At 39.1% G+C, this 12,380-nt stretch overlaps 1 protein-coding gene across 5 annotated transcripts in view; it reads right to left on the bottom strand.

Moving 5' to 3' along the window:
• LOC139144862 (metabotropic glutamate receptor 3-like) overlaps positions 1-12,380 on the bottom strand; it is a 75,344-nt gene that overhangs the window by 10,452 nt on the left and 52,512 nt on the right. Inside the window, exons 1-2 of one of the 5 annotated variants that reach the window (XM_070715675.1) lie at positions 11,846-11,964; positions 4,093-4,175 (exon numbers count right to left, since the gene is read on the bottom strand). The exons of 2 other annotated variants lie outside the window; for them this stretch is intronic. The gene's annotated coding sequence lies outside the window, so the exon portion shown is untranslated. Of the gene's footprint in view, positions 1-4,092; positions 4,176-11,845; positions 11,965-12,380 lie in introns of those variants that run through there. 2 more of the 5 variants (XM_070715676.1, XM_070715677.1) reach the window with 2 other exon arrangements.

The raw sequence follows: 12,380 nt of genomic DNA, 5'->3' as shown, positions 1-12,380 counted from the left end.
CTATCTATCTATCTATCAATCTATCTATCTATCTATCTATCTATCTATCTATCTATCTATCTATCTATCTATCTATCTATCTATCTATCTATCTATCTATCTATCTATCTATCTATCTATCTATCTATCTATCTATCTATCTACACATATAACATATATATAACACAAATTATATTAAGTGCAGAGTAATTATATCTACTACTTACATTTCACGCAATATTGCAATCTTCAGACTGAAGATTGCGAGTGCCTGAACCTTAAGTAACAGATATAATTACTTTGTATTTGATGTGATTTTTGGTATTAACACGATTGCAACTAAGTTGTGATCTTTATATTTTTCAAATTTCCCAAAAGTGTTAGATGTTCTATAGCTGAATGTTGCAATATTACAAATTACTCATGAAAACAAGTGTGTAACGTAAAAAGAAAAGTAGATGTGGTTACATTTGGAGATTATATAGATATTACTTCACCATCCAATTATCCCAAATTAGTTCCAATCGTGTTTATTATTTATAACGCTCTGCTTTTAGCTTCAAACACTAATTTCCCACAATGAGATCTGTATGTGTATGTGATAGTGTGTCTCTATGTGTAGCATTGTAAGTCACTTTCAAGTTTCATTGTCATAGCAGTAATTTTGCATCAGTTGAACTAACCGTGACGCTAGTCGTTTCTTTAGAAATTGCCAAAGTCTCAGTGTATTGCATCAACAACTTGTCAACATCATTTCTGCCCTGACAGAAAAAAAAACTTCGATGATTACATCGACACAGTTTTGCAGTGAAGAAAACGTTTAGTATCAAATGTCTGATAAATAAATCATCGGTTAAGCGCACCAATGGAATTGGCAAGATATGCTCGGAATAAATTTCCAATATAGGACTGGACACACGCACACGAAGCTGAAAGCTACGACACGAACCGGATTGTCTATGTTGCACGGGCGCGTCGGGCTTCCACTCACAACCAATGATCGGGACTTATTTTCTGTTCCGACTGAGTGATGTAAGTTGAACACAGTCGTTGAACGGTTCGTTGACAAAGTACAACCCTTTTCAGAATTAGAGCGCGAAGCCACTGCAGTGAACTGCAATAAAACTGCGTACACTAATTAGTTTCAGCTGTAGCCGTGGCCACTTTGGTGTTGAACAAGGCTACTTGATAAAGACCAAAAAGTCTGCGTGTACAAAGGCGAAAACTAGCTCTGTCTGAGGCTCGAGTTGTAAATGAGAGTTTACGATTGGCACCCTGTGTTCAAGATTAAGATACTATGTAACATTACCATGCACTGGTCCATGTACAAATCTTTTTTATTTCAACTTCCCCAGACAAACTGTCTGCATGGGACATACAATGTTGTCGACTTTGCCAGCTGGCTACAGCTGAAACTAATTAGTGTAAGCAGTTTTATTGCAGTTCACTGCAGTGGCTTCGCGCTCTAATTCTGAAAAGGGTAGTAACTTATCAACAAAACAGTAAACTGGTGAAAATATACCCTACAGATAAATGAAAAGTAGTTTTGGAAGGCCCCCTAACCTCAATATCAATTTAGGTTATCTCAAAGAACAATCCCGCTCTCCGCTATTACATTTTCAAACGTATGGTAAAAATTGAAACTTACATCACATGTGTATGTCACTTGCATGCCTGATGCAGAACGACAAAGACGTAACGTTCCAGGGTTTGATAACACCCGTCTTAACGATGTCTGATTGTATATTACCTCTTCTGTTAATTTTTATTGTAATTTTCTTTCATCACACTTCTTATTGGCTAAGCAAATTCGTTGAATTCCAGGTCTTTGGACGTGGTCCGCTGTCCATGACTTAGTCATTCGGTGACCATGGTGATTGGCCCGACTCAATTAGAGTAACCCCAGAACTGATCTTCTACCGCAATTTCTTATTTTCATTGGAATTCTAGAATTGTTTCTGGTTGGGGCGTCTTCCTCGAGAATCGTGGAATATCAGAGTACAAGGTGTGACGAATATTTCGATTTGCTACGCTGGAAAGAACACACGTAAAGGGAACATCAGATGATCGTGGATGTGTATTTGTTTTCGCAGTATGATGTTCCATTTACCCTACCACGTCCTATACTGCAGCTGTCACCCTTAATACGTATAAGTCGATCAATACCGTGACATATAAATCAGTCGTCTTCAGACGGTGCATGTCTGACATATTGTACGTGAGAATTGCATTTTTAGTGAGACCTTGCTCTACTTGAGATGTGCCCCAGTCTGAAAAAGTAATAACCTTAATGCCACTCTCGTGCCGTGTGGTTCGAGCAAATATGCAAATGATCTTTGATTGGAGACGTTATCAGGGGAACAGACATGCCCTCACCACTCACTTCGTCTTTTCCGGGGTGCAATGGGGCAAATGTAGCTTTGGGCAGTAATTACTTTCGGTAAAAGAACAACACAAGCTACATGAGTGCGATGTGAGAGGAACAGATAATGCAAAGCGTCCGATAATATTGTGTGAACGATTGAAAGGACGGACTATGCAATCTTTAAAGGAGCTAAAACATATAGATCTCTATGGATATGTATGAATAAGGTGTTCCCACACATTTTTCCTGATTGATAATCAATATATTTCTTCGCGGATGACAATAACTTCCATGCTTTGAATATGAGATGAAATTACGTCGAAGATGTCAGAATCGTCACATTGACGTCACGATTCGTTACAGCGTACACGTACCCGATGTTGTCATACAATGGTTAACACCGCGTTTCCTGAAACATGGTTCTCCGTTAATGTTATTTGTTCAAGCACGTAAATTATCCGAGAACGCTTGGCCTTTGCGTGTACGCTTCAATTAAATTTCCATCGTGCAAAAATAAGACGGATGAAAGGAAAAACCATAAAAAGCTATTAATGGGGACTTTGAATAGCATTTCTTGAAATATGGCGATCTGCGCTGACACATGGCAGACTATGCCGTAAATTATGTCTGAGTCGGGGTAAACAAAACTCGCAGACTTGCCCATTTGGAAACCATCCAATCTTCCCTTGAGAGTCAACAAATGCTTTACTTTTGGAAGGTTGTGTTGACATTCATTCATTCATTCATTCATTCATTCGTTTTCCCGTATTCATTTATCATTGATTCATTTATTCATTGACTTCAAAGGATGAGCGATGCAATGTCTGGACGACTCGGTTCGCTCATCGGCAATACCAAGGATAGACTTTCAACCATCTTTTCCAGATTAATTATTAATGAGCCATATGTCTCCCCCAATCGACTTTTATTTTTGGTACGAGCAAGAGTTTGGTAAACAGACCTCTGATATTTAATCAACTTGAAACATAATTTACGTGTTGCTACCAACGTCTTTTCCGCTACCTTGAACGATTGCGAAGATATGTAGGATAAAATAGGTCGTTGATTTTGAAAGAGATCGATGTCAGATTGCCAGTGTATGTTTATGGTACTAATGGTGTAAATGTCGCCGGGAAAAAACGTCAATAAACCCGATAGAGTGTGAGTCACTGTGTGACATAAGAAAGCCTTAGGGTTGATTTATAACGATGAAAGTTTTTAATATCGTATCATATCATATCATATCATATCATATCATATCATATCATATCATATCATATCATATATTCGACATATCACAGCTTGCACGGTGTCATTGAGAGACCATATTCAACATAGTGCGTTCTCAAGGTCGCGTTCATGGGAATACAGTAAATTTGCTCTCTAGATATAGAGAAATTTTAGCGACTTTGGTCATTCGATAAAATATTTGCAAAATGACCGAAACCTCGTCTTGCGACAAATTTTCATCATTCAAAGCAACTATAAGAAAGCACGGTTTAGGTAGTGCGATAGTGCGTTGCTGTCGCAACGCACTGGGGGAAAACCTTAAGTTAACCTACAACTAAACCTTTTCTACGTGATGGAAATGTAGGAACTTGAATGAGGTACACCCATGACCCATGTATCAGCGATAACCGAGAGATGAGATGTTCATTAGCGTCGCTGCGGCTTGTTACAAACTTTACACCAGGAATCACTTTGTATTGCATCGCAACCAAGAACCATGTTACATGCACTTAACTTACCGTTGGAACCAATGTTGAGGCAGTAACTATAATGACGTCTTCAGGACCGATGAATTGATATCAGAATTTCTCTTGTACGCAATCTGAGGTCACAAAGGAAAGAGGTCACGTTGCATTCGCTGTGATCAGGAACGGCGAAATTAATAATCTTGGAGATTGCGAACACGCAGGAAGTGGTTTGAATAGATACAGTGAATGTTCACCCTATTTTTCACACTGAACGATTTCTTCGCCAGGACGAATGACAGAAAGATAGTTCGTAGGCAGGTGCAAGCTCTTCACTTTTTCCTTTAACACCTAATTCACACCCATCCTGGAATGACGGGAAACGTTTCCAAAATGTAAAAATGTCCATTCGTTTCAAAGACAGGAAAAGGTGGCATTTGTATTTAGATACACTCATAACCATTCCGTCAGTGCGCTCATCGCACTTCTGTGCTTCAGTTTCCATGTTGCCGAAATGATTGTACGTCTCCCATTGGTCTCCGTCGTCATTACAATTTTTGTAGTGTTCGTGTTCACTAGAATCGGCAGCAAAAACACTATATTCTATCGGAAAAGGGATATATTTTTGTGAATTTTTATTTCTTTTGAAAGTAATTTTTAAGATATTTTAAATGTAAGAGGACTTGATACTATGCAAATCACAATTTATTTTATCGTATACTGAGCCTTATATCTCTGACTCATCAGCATGTGTGTTTTGACCGTCCGCTTACAGTATCGTTGTCTTTTCTCATTGTTAAAGAGAAAGCCACTGCAGCTAACTTGAAAAGATCAGTTCATTTGGATATCAGGTTTCTTGCTTCAAGAAGTGAAATATTACCCCTGTGGAGGGATCATCATCATCAATCATTTTGTACTGTGTGTACACTATGATTTGATTCATCAACGCACACAGCAAGTCGTATGATACTGCTTTTGAACCGAGGCATGTATTGTTGAACCTTCCTGAACATAAACCACGTTTTGCGATACATCATCTGTTGATGAGATTCTACGAGACGTAGTCACTATATTCCCTAGCGACGGACATGTTATTCAACACGGAATCTTAACACTATTTTAAGAGTTAATTCAGTACGACCAAATTGTACGGGTAAGCTTAAGGCCGCGCACTTTATAAGATTCGCGGAATTGGGGTCAATGAACACAAGAGCCATTGTCACTTCAAAGATTCAGCCAATGAAAATTAATCATGTCTCGTTGACGTCACTGACCTGACCATTTTCACACACAAACCATGTCGAGATGCAGCACAAGCTTTGAACGTTTCACTCAAAGCCTTCTCTTTCACCAGCGATTGTTTGTAGCGTCCGGCAGTTAATTTCAAGTGATTGGATCGCTCAGACTATAAGTGGAATAGTTTTGACTACGATAATACCTGAACTAAAATTGAAAAGAAAAGAATCAGGCCAGTCAATCATATACCAGTGCATGTAGCAGTCAATATTAGCTAGAACTTCTTTTGAATTTAGAAAAATACATCCGTAAACTGAAAGTGCAGAACACTTGAATTCACTTATTTAATTCCACAACTGTACAGACACTACAACAGACTCCATCTGCTAAAACTCTGCATGCCATGCCACCAAAAAAAATTAAGCGTTAACAGCGTTAATGCTACTTCACTGCAGGTAATTCGTCCGAAAAATGTTTACATAAGTCAAAACACAGCCACTTCAGGTCTACTTTCTGGGAAGTTACATCCACGTTTCCTGGTACAAAATTACCTGCAATATCCGCTCTGAAGTCGCTTGAATCTGTGATGTCCTCAAGCAATGGTTTTCCGCCCAACTCGCTGAATCAACTACAGCGGTAATAGCCCCCCAGTTGATGAAAGATTGAACAGATGTTAATAAAATGCATTTCCCCTACTTCAAAGAGTCTGTTATTCGTTGTGTACTTTGATATATTACATTCGCAATTTGAGAAATGCTATAGTGTTTCGCGTAAATCTCTGAACACAAGAACACCAGGAGATAACATCGAAACTCGATTACTCAACCAGTGACTGGTTGTTTTCTCGTTTCCCACGAAAACAATAAAGCAGTCCCAAGCCGACATACCCGTGATTTTTCTTCGAGATTTATGGCATAGCCTGAGGTGCGTGTCACGACCCAATAGCACTACGTATCGAACGTTTCCTGACTTTTTTATTATTATTCAAGGTATGATATATGCTTTTAGCGTGTCTCTGAAAGGATTACAGAGATAAACACGCTGATATGTAAATGGCCGAGTAAGCGAAGTTTTATGCGCAGATGTATAAATATCAGTTTCAGATATTTTTCCAATCTTCCTTACAACCATGGAAGCTACATTCTCAGGCTGGTCTTATACGTATATGTAGATGAGATGTAATGCAAAGCATCTCCTACCGAACACATTTCGTTTTGCCTAGCGGCCAGAGTAATGTGCCCTAAAAGCATTCTCGTAAATTTCATTAATTAAATTTTTTAGGGTGTAATGACCTGGAATGCTCCAAGGAAACGAACATGGCCTGTTTTTCGCCCGACTTTACCAAACACTGCGCACTGCCGTGTCCTGCGATGTTACACAGCAGTGGTCTACGGCTTTTAAGGGTCCATTTCATTCCGCTATCTACCGATAACATGAAAGAGGGGCGTCGAACCTGTCACAGGTTGCAATTCCAAGATTTAGTTTTTGTTATCAGTTTTTTTAGGAGAAATAATCAAGTCTGCACACGAGTGTTGCCCAACAAAGCGTAATTACACGGTGGCTCAATCAGCTTTTAAGTCAGGATACATCCAAGCTGAGAGATCAAAACCTTGCATTCACCTTCCTTTCAATCACCCGAAGCTGTTTTATTAAAACTCTCTCTTTTTGTCAAGCCTCGCAGGTTGAAGTAAAATCAACGTTAATGCATTTCACAAGGGCCCGGCCTGTCACGGCTGCCAATCAGTCACGTGACTGTCATTCATGTCTCGTGAAATCTAATAGAAGATTGAACCAATCATCCATTAAAGTAGTTCGTAATCCTGACCAGTGGGCCTTTGAGATAAATTCTTAAAAGGCAGCTAATTCCACCCCATTGCCAATGTCAACCAATCAGGCAGATTAAAGTAATTACTGCCCAAAGCTACATTTGCCCCATTGCACCCCGGAAAAGACGAAGTGAGTGGTGAGGGCATGTCTGTTCCCCTGACAACGTCTCCAATCAAAGATCATTTGCATATTTGCTCGAACCACACGGCACGAGAGTGGCATTAAGGTTATTACTTTTTCAGACTGGGGCACATCTCAAGTAGAGCAAGGTCTCACTAAAACTGCAATTCTCACGTACAATATGTCAGACATGCACCGTCTGAAGACGACTGATTTATATGTCACGGTATTGATCGACTTACTTAGCTCTGAATTCTGTTTTTATCAATTTTTTCATTCAATCTTATACAAAAGAGAGTTCGTACCGAGCTTTTCACATACTAACATGTCGACCGCACATGCTTATATGAAATCCTTAAAGCTCCATTAACTTTTGATGAATGCTCCCCATTTTTGTTCTGCATGTTAAAAAACAAATTCTTGTTTTACTCCCAATGATGTCAAAATGTCTTGAGTTCAACACTCCAGTACAGCATGAATGTGTAAAGTCCAAATTTGACTGTTTACAATCATATTTAAGCCTATTTTAAGTCCGGGATAGAATTCATTTGTCAACATAATATTTTTATTCAATCTACCATCCAACAGGCGAACCCAATTACAGAATGAGGTACCCGTAACCCATTACCCATGCAATGGAGCAATGAGGAGTAAAGTGCCTTACTCAAGTCACAGACAAATATAGAACAGACTTGCAACGTGGCATGCCTTTTGTTCAATGGTCGTCTCGGTAGACTATGGCCTTTTCATATTAAAATGAGCTTCAAAGATGTTAAACTTCTTGGAGACTTTGTTTGTGGTTGATAATTGCACGAGATTATGCGAAAAATACGAGGAGATGGCATCGTGCTGCCAGTCACGTAGCAACCAGAGTTACTTTGTGAGCTCTAAGGGCAGAAACACTGCTTCACGACAATCAAATATAACACGCAAGCAGTTTCATAAACATGTCCTTCTTTGACGAACGTGTAAAAGACGGTATGACTGACCATAAACCATTGAGTAAAATCTGACAGTATCGATAAAAGACTTTTCAAATTTGGTTCAAACGCGCTCATTATATATTCATAGAAAGGTGAGAGGAATTTTTAAAATGGTAAAACTCACCTCTCCGAAGCTCAAAACTTTCCAGTTTTCGCCAGCAAGCCAATTCTGCGCAGCACAACAAGACAACAACAACACGAACTTTGCCGAACATACTTTCGCTAAAAAATTTGCGAAAATCCGGAAACTACCGAAGGGCGCATGGTCGACACTCTTCGGAAAAGAGAGTCGAGAGCTTCCTGAGGCGAGGCAAACATGGAGGGCTTACGTAGCCGCTTCACAACTTGAACAATACCCGTTGCTAGTCTGTTTATATATTTCTGTACGGTACATTGTGAACGAAAGGCTATAATATTCAGTGTTGCAGCATACTTTGTGGAGAGGAATGAGAAAGTATGGGTAGTCTACAATTTTTTTTCAAAAGTTGCAGCTGCAGTTTCCTTACGTTCACAACAGATCGCACTACCTTAATCACATGGTAAAATCGAGGGAATATACCTGTAAGCGAAAGGGTGAAGAAGGCGATAAAGTTTCTATATAGGCACACATGTTCAATTTCAATCATTTTCAACAATAATTATGCAGCCAGTATATCATGCAGTAAACTGTCCTACAGATGACTATCGTTTGAACTGTCTAGCCGTTATGGTGGCACATAAGGTCTTGCCCCGCGGGACATTGAACACAGTTCCAATTGACATGTTAAGACAGTTATGAAGAGAAAACAGTCATGATTACAAATGAAATGCCCGCTATGCGAGAGCTTGGATGAGTGGACCAGAATGAGCAAATGAGATGGATTGTTACATGTAACGTTGAATAATGGAATCACCCGCGGGTCTGGATTCAATGAAAATGAGAATGTCATCGGAACAGGCGATTAACTCATTGTAGAATCGTTTCACCCATTTTGTGTCAAGTACTCTCCCCTTAAGTTAAATTGAAAAAAATAGTTTGACATTACATTGATTGTATGAATCTATCATATCAGCGCGATTCATTTGGCTATGATTGTTGTAAATACCCGTAAGTATTTCTGAAAATGACAAATATGGTGCAATCAATTTCTGTAAGGGTACGCGTTTATTGGAAATTATTTGTCCAATCTAAACCCCTTGATCAATTTATAATCTTCTTCTCCATAATCGGCAATAGTCAAAAGTTTACATTTTCTATGATTTCTTTCGCGTGTAACTTCGTGTGAAAAACAAATTATCATTTTGTATATTTGCCTGGATTGCAATAACTCCAGTCTGCGATATAATTGCCAAATAAGATCATTTGATTCTGCCAGAAGCTACAGAAGTGAGAATGATCTGAAAGATAGGGTAGCCAATTGATTAATTAATTAATAGCCAATGATGTTAGCCAATAGGAAATCCAAAAGCCAATCAAACCAGTTTTTACAACGAATATCCATGACATCAAGTTGCCGCAATGATGAAACAGTTACACAGCGTTGTCATGGTTTCTGGTGCCAATAACAGTATGAATTATGTGAAAGCTATTCTTGGAATTAATCTGCCAAGACGGGCTGCGAACCATATAATTCCGTGCAACTATCTACTCGTAGACGACGCACCATATCAGGTGCCATGCAAATCATCGGTTACTTGTCAAGCGAAACATAAAACAAACGAAATTATGAATGAAAGAGGCTATTTTTGAATTTAATTTTCATCAAACGATACGTCTCAGTCCATTCAGCCAAACATGTCAGACTGATATGCATGCTTCATTGACTCGTATTGATTTATGTAATCGATAAAAGTATCAAAAAGTCCGAGTAAACTCTTACAAAACGCCCCCACCGTCTAATTCCCCTTGAAACTTGAGGCTTCCCAGGGGGTTACAATGAATCCATTGAAACTGCAGCCAATATGGTATCCCCCTTTTTTGCTCTGAGATTTTACTCCACCCCGGTCATTAGCTACCGTATTGATACCCACTGCCGCTGTCATATAAGATTAATGCTCGTTCACGGAGCTGATAAAATGAAATTTTGATAATGCCACTCTAGCTTTGCAGTAATGATTATATCCAATCGCAAATGACCGCCGGGGGATTTTACAAAACTGGAGGACATTGATTCATAGTCGCTAATAAAATCACTCGCGTCGATTATGGTCATTCGAACCGGATAATCACAGCTTTTAACCGTAGTAATGAGTTTGCACAATATTTTTTTTAAATTTGAAGACTGATGGCTCTTTGACGCAAACATGACTTGTCCTATTGTCTGTTGTAAGTTGAACATGAATCTAAAGAGAAAAAAACGGATGTATTTTTCCTTCCAAATGCTCAAATACCCATTAAGACTGCATGTGGCAAATTGCAATAAACCGTAGAAGATATTTCATCTCATACATTTAATCGTGCATAGAACAGAAGAAGCCGCCTTAAAGTTTTTTTTTATGAGCCAATCTTAATGGCCGTGCATGACACAAGATGACAGTCCATAATTCGCAAACCGCAGTTATATGACTGCAAGTGATATCACCACTGACTTTGAGCGTCTAGTACATGCTGATGATCTGCTTATACCACCTGCGTTGTGCTTTACCTAGTTATAAACTTGATGGCCAGGTATTAGGAATAGCTTATTGAAAGCACGGCTTGCAGATGTATATAAACCTGTAATGGATGCCGTGTACATCCCTCCTTGAATCTCAGTATTCGTAACCGCACTTGAGATCTGTCTGTGTAAACAGCTATTTCAGCGATGCAACGTCATATGCAAAACACCCCGATATTGATTTCACCTTTTGAACAAACATTCCCCTCCCACACTGTTAAACATGCTCTGTCGTTTCTAAACTACCAGTAAAATTGCTTCCGAGTCTTAATACAGTTAATTTATGCAGGGCTTAATTATCTGGAACAAAATCGTTCCTGTCTATAACCGTGTAATTATCAACCTTCGTGATGATTATAGGCAATAATGTCAAAGTAATTAGTCGATTTCATCATAAAGATATCAATTTATCAGCATTCTTTTATCTACCTAATTTTCAATCTATCTTAATTTCGCGTTAGATAGTCAATATACCGACCACCCGCATGTTTCACAATCGGCGGCAAAAATATTCACCCTCGCATCAGCCGTACTCGACCGACAATGCTATCGGTCAACCATCAGATGATGTTGCAGTTTTTTCATCAGTAGCGCTAAAACACTGATTGATCTGTGGTTCTCGGGTCTTTCATTTGTGCATGGACCCTGACGAGTCGTTCCAAGAGATTCCACCAGAGAATCAATTCACCACAACAGCAGAATTCAACGCTAGAATCGTTTTGAAATCCGCTAAATCCTCACTTACATCTATAGTGACAAATTGAAAATTGCCCCGTACTATGACTAAAAAGATTAATGAACTCATGAACCATTCATTCACACACTTCATAGCTCGCTAGAATCAGTAGAACCACGACAGCCTTCTGATTATGCTAAAATATCGGATAATATGAAGCTGGGGATTCACAATTACGAACAGAAACGATTTTAAGTAACAGGATCGTTGGATGGCTGTGTTTTTTTGCCCGCATTGTCCAAGAATGAAAGCAAGCGAAAACTACGCACCTCCCTTCTCTGAGATGTAACTCCCCCTTGTAATCTCGATATCTCGCGATGGAGTTACTCTGACTTCTGTTCCAGTATCTCCAGCACCGCACACACCTGCTGAATGCAGCGAAAGATGTCTCCCTATGTTGCTTGTCACCATCAGTCGCGGGGAGTATTACTTTTAGAACCCCTAGTCTGCTCATAAGTCGACATCTAAACCCATACGTTGTTTTAGAGTACAAATGCGTCAATTTCAGATACCGAATCAACATCTCTTTAATATCGGAAGTAAACGCCATCGTGTCCAAGGATCAAGATTCAAACTGACATATTCAACACAAAATTAACCATTTTCCTTCGCAGTAGAAAACTTTAAGCCTGCAAAGAACGCTTTCAACTACCCTGAATAAACGTTTATTCCGCCTCAAATATTAACCTTTAATTGTTTGATTTTGTTCAGACAAACAAATGAACGCTGATAACCTTATTTGATTTATTCAATTTTCAATCAAAGCAACCATATTGCGACTAATTATTCACCAGGTGAATGTAA

The sequence above is a fragment of the Ptychodera flava genome, chromosome 12, assembly GCF_041260155.1.
Source record: "Ptychodera flava strain L36383 chromosome 12, AS_Pfla_20210202, whole genome shotgun sequence".
Lineage (NCBI taxonomy): Eukaryota > Metazoa > Hemichordata > Enteropneusta > Ptychoderidae > Ptychodera > Ptychodera flava.
The sequence above is the reverse complement of the archived record's forward strand: the minus strand, read 5'-3'. Positions and strand labels throughout refer to the sequence as shown.